Source organism: Ranitomeya variabilis, chromosome 1 (genome assembly GCF_051348905.1).
Source record: "Ranitomeya variabilis isolate aRanVar5 chromosome 1, aRanVar5.hap1, whole genome shotgun sequence".
NCBI classification, from domain to species: domain Eukaryota; kingdom Metazoa; phylum Chordata; class Amphibia; order Anura; family Dendrobatidae; genus Ranitomeya; species Ranitomeya variabilis.
In genome coordinates this window covers 1,062,940,716-1,062,955,620 of record NC_135232.1, presented here as the reverse complement: position 1 = coordinate 1,062,955,620, position 14,905 = coordinate 1,062,940,716, and the positions used below count along the sequence as shown (strand labels likewise).

Sequence of the window (14,905 nt, the reverse complement as noted above, 5' to 3'; positions counted from 1 at the left end):
TTTTATTTAAAAAAAAAGGAAAAGCCATCCCACCAACGCCAAGGTGTACCCAGTTGGGACGGTCCTAACCTCTAGCAATAAAACCTTACCATGTGTCAAAAATGACCTCAATGTGAAATAAGCTCAGCTGTACAACCTCTCCACCAACACTGGTTGCTTGTGAGATGGAAGCTAAAGAAATATTAATTGTAGTCAGGCACAGCTCTACATCAGAGCTGACAGCACTAGGAGAGGAGAGCAGCAGCTGTGTGTTTGTAATGAGACATTGCCCAGCTCTGCTATTCTGTGTTAGTTGTTGTAATCACACACAGCTCTACCGAGAGATCAGGCGAGCAGACACAGCCATTATATGTCTCACACTGGTAACGTTTCACTTAATATAAGCGTTATGGGCAGATTCTCAGGAAGATCAGTGTCCGGCCCATAGATCTTAACAGCTCATTTGCATATAAGAAAAATGTGGATTTGTCTGGAATAAGGCATTAGAGTGCAGATATCAAGGTATCATTCTATTGGACTCTCTATGACCTGCATAATCATATAGACGTAGGAGGGTTTATCCTTTTGACAGATTCCTTTTAAATAAAACAGCTGAAAAATAAAAACGAAATGTGATAAATGAATGCAATCAAAAGCAATTCATAAATTCAACATTCACATGTACTGTATCTCAGTGCTCGCAGAATGCTGCTGCATATTTTAGGGTTTGGTTCCAAAACACTGCAAAAACGCAACATGTGAACATAGTCTCTTGGAGAATTTATGATGGTTTCCTTACTATTATTATAAGAACATAAGTTTACTAGAAAAGCCTCCATTGATCGAAGTAGTTCAGACGTTGCCTACCAAGGTCAATCGCAGAGGAATACCAGGTGTATAGTCTGCACAGACCCTGCTACAGCTATTAGATTATTGCATATTTTAGGACCTGATTATAAGTTATCCATTTATACAGCTCTAGCAAAAATTAAGAGACCACTGCAAAATGTTCAGTTTGTCTGATTTTTCTCTTTATAGGTATATTTTTGAGTAAAATGTAAATTGTTCTTTTATTCTGTAAACTACTGACAACGTCTCCAAATTTCCAAGCAATAAATTTTGTATTTTTTTCTGAAAAGGAGAAATGGTCCCATGACAGGGTTTTCATGTGGTGGTCTCTTAATTTTTGCCAGAGCTGTATATTTTGCTTCTAGGAACTGGTTCTGATTTATTTCTTTGTATTTTTGGCTTCTTTTAGGATCTACCTATAACCTATATTACATGGCACAAACAGAAGAAACAATACTAGCTTAACAGAACACAGGTTTTCTTCCAACGAAAGTAATAAATAGAGCTGTGAGCAGTATATAAGCCGTACACAAGATAACAGAGTCTATTTCCAGAAATAAAATAGTATATTGAAAGCATAACTGCAGCGGCCCTGGCTACAGGGGAGATAATGTTATCACCGGATCTGGCAATATGAGCGCATGAATTGCTAGCTAAACTCTTTCTATTACACCCTTGAGTTTCCGACTACATAAAGGGACATTGGACACATTCAAATTTAAGCTCAGCCATAACATATCCTAAAGTCGAAACACCTGAAGTGATGATGACCATAAAATGTATCAAAGCAATCTTCCCCTAATACAATCATGGCTCGCTCTACACCGCGCAGATTTACTGCCGCTGATTACTCTGCTCTAACAGACTTTTAATACTTTTGTTTGCTATATTTCTCTTTTTGACAACTAAATAAATGCAAACTTGTAGCATGCCCATATCCTCGGTTTACTTGATTCCGCACATAAAATATGATTTGTGCGCTCACAGGCTCTGGAGCCCGCAGCTGTTTTTGTGGGGGGGGAGATTTTACATTCTTGAAGATGTTCAAAGGAACGTTTGTATGATTGGTCATTAAAGGGAATCTCTGCTATGAACAATCCCTTTTGAACCCAATTAAGATCCTATACTTGAATATATAACTTTTTGTTACACAGAGCTGAAAGCCACCAAATCCTGCTGTTAAACATAGAGGTCCTAAAATTAAGAAAAAAGGATTGTCCAATCTGGATGCATGCGGTATATGACTATGATAACTTGCTCTTATCTGAAGATGAAACCAGCCAGCTGTCTGGCCTCTTACACAGACGGGTACAAAATTAAAAAAAAAGGGGCTGAAGACAATTTAGGCTCATAATCAACTGGTTCTGGAAAATTTGATTATAAACACACTTCACGGACAGATGTACTGAGCTTACGAATGTAATGGAGCTACATTTATTGTTTGGCAACTTATGATGGATTAGTAATATACCATTACATTAACATATCAGCTGAACTAGATATTTTTTTTGCAGTTATGATTGCCAGTAAACTACTTGGACAACTTCTCATATCATGATAACATAATAAAGCCTGTACTCACCTCCCGTACCAGTGCTGTCCCCACGGTGTCAGCAGTCGCGTTCTCTCTGGGGCTTTCGTGCGGTGTTGTGACACGTGACCCCGTCTCCCAATCAGCGCTGGCGTCACTGTCCTAACCTTCGGACAAACCGAACATGAAGAGGAAGCCAGGGATCAGCTGCAGCCCGGACTTCCTCTTCGTTTGATTTGTCCGAAGGCGAGGATAGTGACTGGATGCCAAGGTCACATGTCACAACACCGCACGAGAGCCTCGGGGAGAATAAGTGCCGACACCGTGAGAAGGCGAGTATAGGCTTTATTATGTTATTGGGGCCAAACATTTTGATCAAGAAAGAGTTGTCCCAGTAGTGGACAACCCCGTTAACCCCCCAAGCAGATAAGTATCTCTACCAGGACTGGAGGTATACGCTGACCACTTACATGTAGGAAAACTCTGCTAATGGAAAAACCAAAAATACTAATTATTCTAATCTCAGATGAGATGGTTTTCCTACTTACAGAATGTATTTTTAAAGCATGAGCAAAAACATCCTCTGTATTTTCTCTACTGCATTTGGTTGAGAATTTGTAAACTTACATCCACAATTCCGCTAATATACGACCTGTGTGAACAAACCTTAAAGTCATGTTCACCCGTTGTGTTTTTGCAGCAATTTTACGGCCATTACTTTGGTTATTGGTACAGAACCAAATGCTGCAACAACAATATGCGCATTTTTGCTTGCTTTATAAGTGCATTCTTTACCCATGAAAAGCACTGTAAAAAAATGCAAGAAGAATTGAAATGCGTCATCGTGACAAAAACCTAGGCGAAGGCTGAAAAAGATTTCAGAAATCTGATTAATATTCTGGTTCTATAAAATGTTGCGTATTTTAAACATGAAAAACGCTGCGTAAAGTATTCAGTGAAAACGCCACATATATATACCCCAAGGCCGATGCAGACTGCAAAGCTTTAGGCACGGGGAGAATACCAAAACCCCAAGGCTCCAGGGCACCTTGTTTCAGAGATTTTCTCCTCTATAAGAAGCATGGCACATTTATTTCTGCCATATTCCTTATGAGCAGTATGACCATATATTCTGCCATTTGTGCCACATTACCGTTCCCTGTAGTAATATGGCCGTAAGCTCTGAGTCTTAAAATGTCCTGCAGAATGTAAGCACACACGGGCAGGGTCCTCGCCCCTCTGTATCAGTCTGTCATTGTTAGTTTGCTTACTGTAAGTGATATCTGTAATTTGTATGTAACCCCTTCTGTACAGCACCATGGAATCAATGGTGCTATATAAATAAATAATAATAATGTCAAGATTCCTTTGAAAGCACTGGAACCTGCTAAGACACCCAATTCTAAATAGTTTGAGGTGGAAAGTATGTAGATCCTTATTACTTTTCTGACTTCACTCGGGCGGACGTTCAATAGGGAGAGAGGAGAAAGCCGCTGCCATACTCTAGCAGCAACTTATCTTCCCTAAAAAAGATGTTCCAACTGTCTAATCTTTGTCTCCTTCAAAATCATATGTCTGGAGAGAGTCAAGATGGTGTCGCACTCAGCAGATGGTCAGAGGGTCCTGCTGAGATTGGCAGGTTCAGCCAAGGGTCTTTAGGACGGGTCATCCATATAAGATTGGTGGCACCCCCACCAGTCACCCAACTGTAGGGGATCTCAATATTTAACTTATTAATAGATGATCACCTTCAATAGCAGCATATTTTGGATAGTTATTAACGTTATATGCTTTCTCACTCTTAAAGAAAGAATTCAAGAACCATTTCCACTATTAGTACGGTGTTCAGATTTAGCCATTGATTGTAAAATACGGTAATTCATACAAGGCAAATGAAAAGCAGATGTCCAGAATAGCAGTGAGAAAGTCTACAAAAATCAAAGAATGCGTAAGGCCGCTGCTAGAACCTCAGAAAATTAGGAAAAGGACCCTTCCAAGATGTTCTCAGCATGAGGCATTATTACAGTACTTCCATTACTCACCGGGTCTGAATGCAAAGACTGATTTACCACAAACCCTCCAGCTGAAAGATGGAAACCTCTACAATAAAATATGAGCCGTCTCGTTGTGTACAGCTCGGCACATCTCAGACTCAGTCTGCAGCGAAGAACTCAGATTAGCCTTTGTTTTACCACACTCGCTCCTTGCTGAAACTGAGTGACAATATTAGTGCCATGCCGTCAATCACTTCAGTCTGTCGATTAAGCATCAGATTCCCCTTTATTGAGCCGTTTGCTTATTGTGCTTCGGCGTGACAGATTCCATGTCACCGCAGACAAGGAGATTTATTTAACACTTCTGATAATGGAGGAATGTCATGTCAAGGTAGGGTATCAAGTGCCGCCATTTCAGATCCTGCCAGCTGGAGCAGATGACTGGTAACACAGGACAGCTTGATCCTATTAGGGAAGACTACTTGTCATAATTTCCTGGAAGCAATACATAAGTGTAAAATGCTTTATATAGTTTGTAGAATAAAGGCCCCATGCACATTAGATAGTCGACCGTCAGTATACACTTTTGCTTCCTACCCTGCCCAGGAGCTGTGGTATGATCAGACCATGTCCCTGTACGAATATAGAAAACTCAAGGCACGGTACACAAACAAATCATGTAAAGGAGGGAACCATCACCACCAATGTGCACCAATAGGATATATATATATATATATATATAATGGACAAATCGGAACTCAATCAAAAAACACAAAGAAAAAAACGAAACAAAGTCCAATGTAAAGTATATATAGCAAAATTTATTAAAATATATGATAATATGATAGGGTGGAAAAAATACCAGAAAAAGGCACTACACCAGGGACATATAAATGGCAATCAAATACTAAATATAGTCACAGTGGGAATTCAACATACCGTATATACTCGAGTATAAGCCGACCCGAGTATAAGCCGACCCCCCTAATTTTGCCACAAAAAACTGGGAAAACTTAATGACTCGAGTATAAGCCTAGGGTGGGAAATGCAGCAGCTACTGGTAAACGTCAAAAGTAAAAATAGATACCAATAAAAGTAAAATTAATTGAGACATCAGTAGGTTAAGTGTTTTTGAATATCCATATTGAATCAGGAACCCCATATAATGCTCCATAAAGTTTATAATGGCCCCATAAGATGTTCCATATTAAAATATGCCCCATATAATCCTGCATAAAGGTTAATAAAGGCCCCATAAGATGCTCCATAGACACATTTGCCCAATATAATGCTGCACAAATGCTGATTATGGCCCCATAAGGCTACGTTCACACTAGCGTTGTGCGCCGTTGCGTCTGCGACGCAACGCACAACGCACGCAAAAACGCGTCAAAACGCACGCAAAAACGCTGCGTTTTGCGACGCATGCGTCGGTTTTTGCCGAAAATCGGACGCAAGAAAAATGCAACTTGTTGCGTTTTCTTGGTCCGACGCTTGCGGCAAAAAAGACGCATGTGTCGCACAACGCAACAAAAAAAACGCATGCGTCCCCCATGTTAAGTATAGGGGCGCATGACGCATGCGTCGCCGCTGCGTCGCCGACGCAAACCCGACGCACATTAGCTTAACGCTAATGTGAACGTAGCCTAAGATGCTCTATAAAGATATTTGCCCCATATAGTGCTGCACAAACCTTGATTATGGCCCTATAAGATGCTCCATACAGACACTTGCCCCATATACTGTAGTGCCCTACAAACGTTAATTATGGCCCATACAGACACTTGCCCCATATAGTGCTGCACAAACGTTATGGCCCCCATATAGTGCTGCATAAACGTTATGGCCCCCATATAGTGCTGCACAAACATTATGGCCCCATATAGTGCTGCACAAACATTATGGCCCATATAATGCTGCACAAACGTTATGGCCCCATATAGTGCTGCACAAACATTATGGCCCCATATAGTGCTGAACAAACATTATGGCCCCCTATAGTGCTGCACAAACATTATGGCCCCATATAGTGCTGCACAAACTTTATGGCCCCATATAGTGCTGCACAAACGTTATGGCCCCATATAGTGCTGCACAAACTTTATTGCCCCATATAGTGCTGCATAAACTTTATGGCCCCATATAGTGCTGCACAAACGTTATGGCCCCATATAGTGCTGCACAAACATTATGGGCCCCATATAGTGCTGCACAAACATTATGGCCCCATATAGTGCTGCTCAAACGTTATGGCCCCATAGATGCCCCATACAGATATTTGCCCTATTTGCTGCGATAAAAAAAAAATCACATACTCACCTCTCCGTCGGTCAGGCCCCCGGCACTTTCAATAGTCACCCGCACCTCGTTCCGGCGCCACTCCATGTTCAGCACCGACGTTCAGCAGAGGGCGCGCACTAACTATGTCACCGCGCCCTCTGATCTGAGCGTCACTGCTGAAGACAGAGCGGCGCCCGGAACGAGGTGACTATCGCGCAGCGCAGCACTCCCCTCCCCGTTATACTCACCTGGACCTGGCGCTGTGCAGTCCCTGCTTCCCCGATGCTGCAGCTTCTAACTGTACTGAGCGGTCACTGTTACCGCTCAATACAGTAATGAATATGCGGCTCCACCCCTATGGGAGGTGGAGCCGCATATTCATTTACTGTAATGAGCGGTACCATGTGACCGCTCAGTACAGGAAGAAGCTGAAGCTTCTGCTGCCGGCGCTGGGGAAGCCAGGGACCTGCAGGGACAGCGCCTGGACTAGGTGAGTATTTTTAGACAGCCCCCGCTCCCCCTCCCCTGCCGAACTCTGGGTATGACTCGAGTATAAGCCGAGAGGGGGACTTTCAGCCCAAAAAAGTGGGCTGAAAATCTTGGCTTATACTCGAGTATATACGGTATATATGCACAACTATATATACAGTATAGGCCATGAAGATGTAAATAGCAGCAATACCAGAAACAATATATATTAATAAAGTGCATGTGCATAATTAATAGAGTGGCGAAAAAAAATCTGATGGAAAAACCGATGCTCAAAGAAGGCAATGTATACCGTTGTGAACAATAGTGTAGCCAGTGTAATACAAAACAATGTGCTGGCAAAAGAACAAATGAAAAAAGCCACCTGGTATTTACCTGCTGTATAAGGAGATGGTCCCTGGGATGTGCCAAGCCCCATTGGCACATCCCAGGGACCATCTCCTTATACAGCAGGTAAATACCAGGTGGCTTTTTTCATTTGTTCTTTTGCCAGCACATTGTTTTGTATTACACTGGCTACACTATTGTTCACAACGGTATACATTGCCTTCTTTGAGCATCGGTTTTTCCATCAGATTTTTTTTCGCCACTCTATTAACTATGCACATGCACTTTATTAATATACCGTATTTTTCGCTTTGTAAGACGCTCCGGATTATAAGACGCACCCCAAATTTTGAGGAGAAAAATAGGAAAAAACTTTTTTTAATAAATTGGTGGGGCGTCTTATAATCCATGCGTCTTATTACTTACCAGGGGTTGTGGCTGCGGTGGATCAGGGTCCCAGGGTCGTTGCTGGAGGCAGGAGTGGATCATTGCTGCAGGCTGGGATGAGGAGGTCTGCAGGGGGGCTCCTATGCAGCAGGCTGGGATGAGGGGGTCTGCAGGGGGGCTCCTGTGCAGCAGGCTGGGATGAGGGGGTCTGCAGGGGGGCTCCTGTGCTGCAGGGGGGCTCCTGTGCTGCAGGCTGGGATGAGGCGGTCTGCGGGGGGGCTCCTGTGCTGCAGGGGGGCTTGGGGGCTTCAGGGCTGTTTCCAGTGCTGCGGGGGCTCTGCCGACATATTGTGAAAGGCCAGAGCCCCCTGGCAGTTCATCCATGTATTCCTGTATGACTGACTCTGGGAAAATGGCCGCCAGAATCTCGAGAGATGAGATCTCAGCCCTGAAATCTCATCTCCCGAGATTTCGGCGGCCATTTTCCCGGAGTCAGTCATACAGGAAGGAACGCATGTGGACGAACTGCCTGGGGGCTCTGGTCTTTCACAAAATGTCGCCAGAGCCCCCGCAGCACCGGAGTAGCAGCGGACAACCGCGGTGGCGGGCGACAGCGGTGGCGGGCGGCAGCAGCAGCGGTGGCGGGCGGCAGCAGCGGTGGTGGGCAGCAGCAGCAGCGGGCGGCAGCGGACACCCCCTCATCCCAGCCTGTAACGGTAAGCGGTATATCTGCTTTGTAAGACGCACCCCCATTTCCCCCCCAAATTTGGGGGAAATAAAGTGCGTCTTACAAAGCGGAAAATACGGTATATTGTTTCTGGTATTGCTGCTATTTACATCTTCATGGCCTATATATACAGTTATGCATATATATGTTGAATTCCCACTGTGACTATATTTAGTATTTATGATTGCCATTTATATGTCCCTGGTGTAGTGCCTTTTTCTGGTATTTTTTCCACCCTATCATATTATCATATATTTTAATAAATTTTGCTATATATACTTTACATTGGACTTTGTTTCAGTTTTTTCATGTCCCTGTACGGTCAGACACAGCCATTACACAGTACACAGCAGCAGGGGCACATTCATAAGATTATCTCAGCACAGGAACATTATTTTTTCTTCATGGGGAAACCCCCTTAACAATCAGTCACTTGTAAGCAAGGTAAGGAATTGTGGGAGTCCTGAGAATTCTTTGTAACCAAAAGGTACAGGATTTTAATCTTGAGTGGCCACTATAGTTACTTGAGTGAAGTATGTGTATCACAAAAATAGTTAAAGGGCTTTTTCCATTAGGCACATTGATATGAATTGATTAAGATATGCCATCACTGTATGATCAGCATTCAGACACCACCGCCGCGCTCTCATTTGGTGGGCTGCAATTTTCACATACCGCCAGACCTGAGAACAGACAGGGTGGCGGTGTTGGTTTGCTCCTTTCATCACAATGTGCTTTCCAGGTCATCCCCCCGGTTCCCTCACTTACATTTCCTTCCTTTGAAGTCCACGCCGTCAGACTCTATAAGCCCTTCTCCTTGCGAGTGTCGGTTGTTTATCGCCCTCCAGGCTCCTCCCGCCAGTTTCTTGACCACTTTGCCACCTGGCTTACTCACTTTCTATCATGAGACATCCCCGCCTTCATCATGGGAGACTTTAACATCCCCATCAATGATCCCCTCTCCTAACCTGCCTCTCATCTTCTTTCTCTAACTTCTTCATTCGGTCTCTCACAGTTTACCAATTCTCCTACGCATGAGGATGGGAATACTCTGGACCTGGTTTTCTCCCATCCCGGCTCGCTGCACGACTTTACTAACTCCCCTCTCCCGCTTTCGGACCACAACCTTCTTTCCTTCTCTGTCAAGAATTGTCTCCTCACTCGGGACACCCCCACTTACCACACTTATCGGAATACACGTACCATTAATACCCAGCAGCTTATGGACAATCTCCACACATCTTTAGCCCCATCTCCTCCCTCTCCTGTCCAGACTTAGCACTGCCACACTTCAATAATACACTGAAGAATGCCCTAGATGAAGCTGCACCTTCTACACTCAGAAAACACCCGACAAAGACAACGGCAGCCCTGTCACACAATGCAAACACGCTTTCATCAGCGCTGTTCAAGGTGTGCAGAGCGGCAGTGGAGAACATCTCTTAGCAGAAGACTTCATCCACTATAAGTTCATGCTCAAAACCTATAACTCTGCCATTCATCTGAACAAACAATCCTACTTCACCACCCTCATCACCTCACTATCCAACAACCCAAAATGACTTTTTGAAACCTTAAACTGCCTCCTGAAACCTAAAGTAGAGGCCCCCATCACCAACCTCAGCTGTGAGGATCTGGCCATTTATTTCCTAGAAAAAAAATCAACCACATCCATCAGGATATCTCAGCCCAATCTCCTCAGTGCCTGGATTCCCTTTCCTGCCACACCTCAAGCTCACTAGACAACTTTGAGCCTGTTTCAGAAGAAGTTTCCAAGCTCCTCGCTTCTGCTCGGCCTACAACCTGCAATAGTGATCCCATTCCTTCACATCTCCTGCAGTCTCTCTCGCCAGTGGTCACCACTCACCTGACTAAAATATTTAACCTCTCTTTTTCTTCAGGTATCTTTCCCTCCTCATTTAAACATGCCATCATAACCCCTTTACTTAAAAAGCCATCCCTGGACCAGGACTGCACTGCTAACTACAGACCTGTCTCTAACCTTTCCTTCATCTCTAAACTCCTGGAACGCTTGGTCCACACCCGTCTAATCCGCTATCTCTTGGATAACTCTTTTCTCGACCCCTTACAATCTGGTTTCCGCTCTTTACACTCCACTGAAACTGCCCTCACTAAAGTCTATAATGATCTAATAACAACTAAATCCAAAGGTAATTGCTCCCTGCTGATTCTCCTGGATCTCTCTGCCGCATTTGACACTGTGGATCACCAGCTCCTCCTCACTATGCCTGCTCTATAGGCCTCAAGGACACATACCTCTCCTGGTTCTCCTCCAACTCTCTGACCGCTCCTTCACTGTATCCTTTGCCGGCTCTTCTTCCTCTCCTCGTCCCCTTACTATCGGGGTTCCGCAGGGCTCAGTCCTAGGCCTCCTCCTCTTCTCTCTATACACTGCCCCTATTGGACAAACAATCAGCAGATTTGGGTCCCAGTATCATCTCTATGCTGATGACACCCAATTATACACTTCTTCCCCTGACATCACCTACCCTAATTCAAAATACCAAGGATTGTCTGTCTGCTGTCTCTAACATCATGTCCTCCCTCTATCTGAAACTAAATCTCTCCAAAACTGAACTTCTTGCGTTTCTCCCCTCTACTAACCTCACTCTATCTAACATCGAAATAACCCTGGAGGGTTCAACCATAACTCCCAAGCAGCATGCCCGCTGTCTTGGGGTCATATTTCACACCGAACTTTCCATTACTCCCTATATCCGATCACTCACTCGCTCTTGTCACCTGCATCTTAAAAACCATCTCCAGAATCCAACCTTTTCTCACCTTTGAAACTGCTAAGACTCTTACTGTCGCTCTTATTCATTCTCGTCTTACCAAACTTTCTCCTCTCCAATCCATCTTGAATGCGGCAGCCAGGGTCATATTTCTGTCCAGCTGCTTCACCGATGCCTCCATCTTGTGCCAGTCATTACACTGGCTACCCATTCGCTACAGGGTCCAGTATAAACTCATTTCTCTCACCCACAAAGCTCTCCACAGTTCTGCACCGCCTTATATCTCCTCTCTCATCTCTGTCTATCGCTCTACACGTGCCCTCCGTTCTACAAAAGCCCTAAGACTAACATCCCCCCGTAATCCGAACCTCGCACCGTCTCCAAGACTTCTCTCGTGCTGCGCCAGCTCTCTGGAATGCACTTCCCCAGACGATCAGGCTGATACCTAGCCCCAACCTATTCAAGCGCGCTTTAAAAACCCATCTCTTCAAACAAGCCTACCACATCAACTACTCAGTAAACTAACTTTGCCCTGTTCCCTCCTTCCAAATATTATTTTGAATCTGTACCCTACTATTCATCTGTCTCCACACCCTCCATGGACATGATAACTGCACTTGATACTTGACTATTGCACTTAAACACACGGGCTGATGACCGGATCATGCAGCTTTATATGAAAATCTCTATTTACTATAACTGCCAGAGCTGAAATAACACTTTTAAATAGCACTTTTCACCTATTGTGTCCCCCCATTTCCTTGTAGATTGTAAGCTTGCGAGCAGGGACCTCACTCCTAATGTCACTGCTTAAATTGTCTTAACTTGTATTGAATTTATTGTCTGTACATGTCCCTGCTTATTGTAAAGTGCTGCGGAATATGTTGGAGCTATATAAATAAAAATTATTATTATTATTATTTCTCCCTTCCTGAATAGACACATGTACAGTTATTTTTGAATATGCACTTTTAGTCGATCTTAAAAGTTTTCTCCTTTGGAAATTCAAAAAAAAGTTTGTGTTTTTTTGGGATACAAGCTTAACTTTTATATACATTTTTAATTTTATTTTTATTGATATCATGGAAAAATGTAATAAAAAAAAAAAAGGAAATACAGTGGATATGTCTACACACTATTGTTAAAATGCCAAGGTTTTGCCATGTGAAAAAAATCATACCAAGAAGAATCATTTCAGAACTTTTTCCACCTTTTACGTCACCGATAAACTGTACAACTTAATTGAAAAAAATAAACAAAAATCTTTTAGGGTGGAAAAATAAAGATATAAAATAATGTGGTTACATAAATATTCACACCCTTAAGCGATTACTTTGTTGAAGTACTCTTTGACTTTATGACAGCATTCAGACTTTTTGAATAGGCAATCTGTCAGATTGGGAGGGCATCTCGTGTTCACAGTGTACTTTTCAGGACAATCCACAGATTTTCAATTGGATTCTGGTTTGGGCTTTAGCTGGGTCATTCCAAAACTTTGATCTTCTTCTAACAAATCTTTTCTATTGTTGATTTGGAGCTGAAAGTTGAAATTCCTCTTCCATCTTTAGCTTTTTAGCAGAGGCCTGAAGGTTTTGTTGCAAAGTTGACTGATATTTGAAACTGTTCACAATTTCCTCCACCTTGACTAAGGCTCCAGTTCCAACTGTCAAAAACACAGCCTCAAGCATAATGCATCCACTATGCTTCTCTGTGGGTATGGTGTTCATTTGCTGATGCGCAGTGTTGCCTTTGCTCCAAACATACCCTTTGGAATTATGACCAAAAAGTTCAACCCTTATATCATCAGACTATAACACGCTTTCTCACATGTTTTTGGTATACTTTAAGTAGGTTTTGGCAAAAGATAGCCAGGTTCGGATGTTTTTCTTTGAAAGAAAAGGCTTCCATCTTGCCACCCTAACCCACAGGACAGATATATAAAAAATATGGGAGATTATGTCAAATGCAATACTTGTCAGAAAGTTCTGCAGCTCCTTTAATGTTGCTGTAGGCCTGGATTGGCGGGATATGTGCACAAGTGCTAAACCCCCAAATAAGCCAATTTTACCGAGACTCTGCATGCATCTGATGTTATATGGAATCTGATAAACAATCTTGACATGTTCCATTGAACCAGAGGTAGTCTCCCCTAAAAGTACTGCTGTGGATTACCGGCCTGTACAGAACATAATATGACAGTGTTGCATTGCTGCCAGAACTCTGATGGTTATAGATAGTAATTCACTGCACACTCCTTTAGATATGCAAACAGTTTATTTCACGTCTAGAAAATCAGACATATGCACAGACATAAAGATGTTCAGGAATATGCAGCAAATTGTTATTTAACATTTCGACCCTTCGAAGGTTTCAATCATAATGTCACTTAATGCAGGAAGTGAACAGGCGCTCTTGCACCTTTGTCTTGTACGTCTGGTAAGGCCTAGTTTAGATGGCCACGATGATCAGTGGGCCGGAAGTGAGGCTATTTATCATGAGGGTATTTTTAAAAGTAGCTATTAATTGTGGCTGCGTTATCGTTTTTTTGTACCAAATTTATCAAACTGATGCATGATGTTTGATACATTTTGTGGATTTTTAGATATTACACTTCTGTTTAGAAATGTTACTCCACTTTGTATGTCACTCCTTACTGGAGTGAGTTTACTTTTTAAAAAGTGGCAAAAAAGAAGCATAAAATCACAAAGAGGTGAAGGGTTTTTTTTTCCCGCAAAAATATGAACCAAAATGTACAACTTTTTAACACCAGAAATAAGTCTCTGTTATTCCTCATAGCTCGAATTCCAATCAAGAGTAACATATATCCCCTTAAAAAACGAATTTTATTATAAATATTTAAAAATACACCACCCAGTGCTTTTTGGCAAAAAAAAATGCCTACAATATCAAAGACCAAGGTCTAGCGCATACCCTGCATTAACCTGTTCTATCACCTGCCTGGCTGTGGAGGTTGGCACCCTAATAACGATTTTTTGGCGCCCCCACTCACCGTGGACTACCCCTCACTGCCCTGAATCACCCTAAACTTCAGGTGTGAAAACAATAATGCATAAGAACAGAAATGAAGAAAGCAAAAAAATGGTCAAAAACCCCCCCCAAAAAAAACACAATATAATAAAATTAGCAAAAGAGAGGCAGAAACGAGATGATTGTTATAACCTTTTCAGAATCCTGCCCCTTTTATAAGTCAGTATTGCTGGATGCTACTGATTTGCAATGGGTATGCTGCCAGATATGCCACACAAAAAAAAAAAATATTATTACTTCAGCATCAATCACTATAGCCTATACCACATAAATTGCGTGTTATTTGTCATGATACACTGTGTCTCGCCTCACACTTCAGCATAAATAGCTGCAACTTGCACCATATATATTTATATCTTATAGACTGTCTGGCTGACTAGCCACAGATACATCAGTCCAAAAGTTGCCCCCATGTAGGGCTAGCGGCTGCAGTTATTACCATATCAAGCCCACATAGATACACTGAGCTGGACTATCAACTTTATCAATGGTATAAGCAAAGTAGCATGTAACTTATCATGAAACACTATGCCTCGCC

At 42.7% G+C, this 14,905-nt stretch overlaps 1 protein-coding gene across 11 annotated transcripts in view; it reads right to left on the bottom strand.

Moving 5' to 3' along the window:
- Positions 1–14,905, bottom strand: part of APBB2 (amyloid beta precursor protein binding family B member 2) — a 398,629-nt gene that overhangs the window by 334,811 nt on the left and 48,913 nt on the right. The window contains exon 1 of one of the 11 annotated variants that reach the window (XM_077279853.1): positions 10,841–10,859. The exons of the other annotated variants lie outside the window; for them this stretch is intronic. The gene's annotated coding sequence lies outside the window, so the exon portion shown is untranslated. Of the gene's footprint in view, positions 1–10,840; positions 10,860–14,905 lie in introns of those variants that run through there. 11 annotated transcript variants of the gene reach the window in all.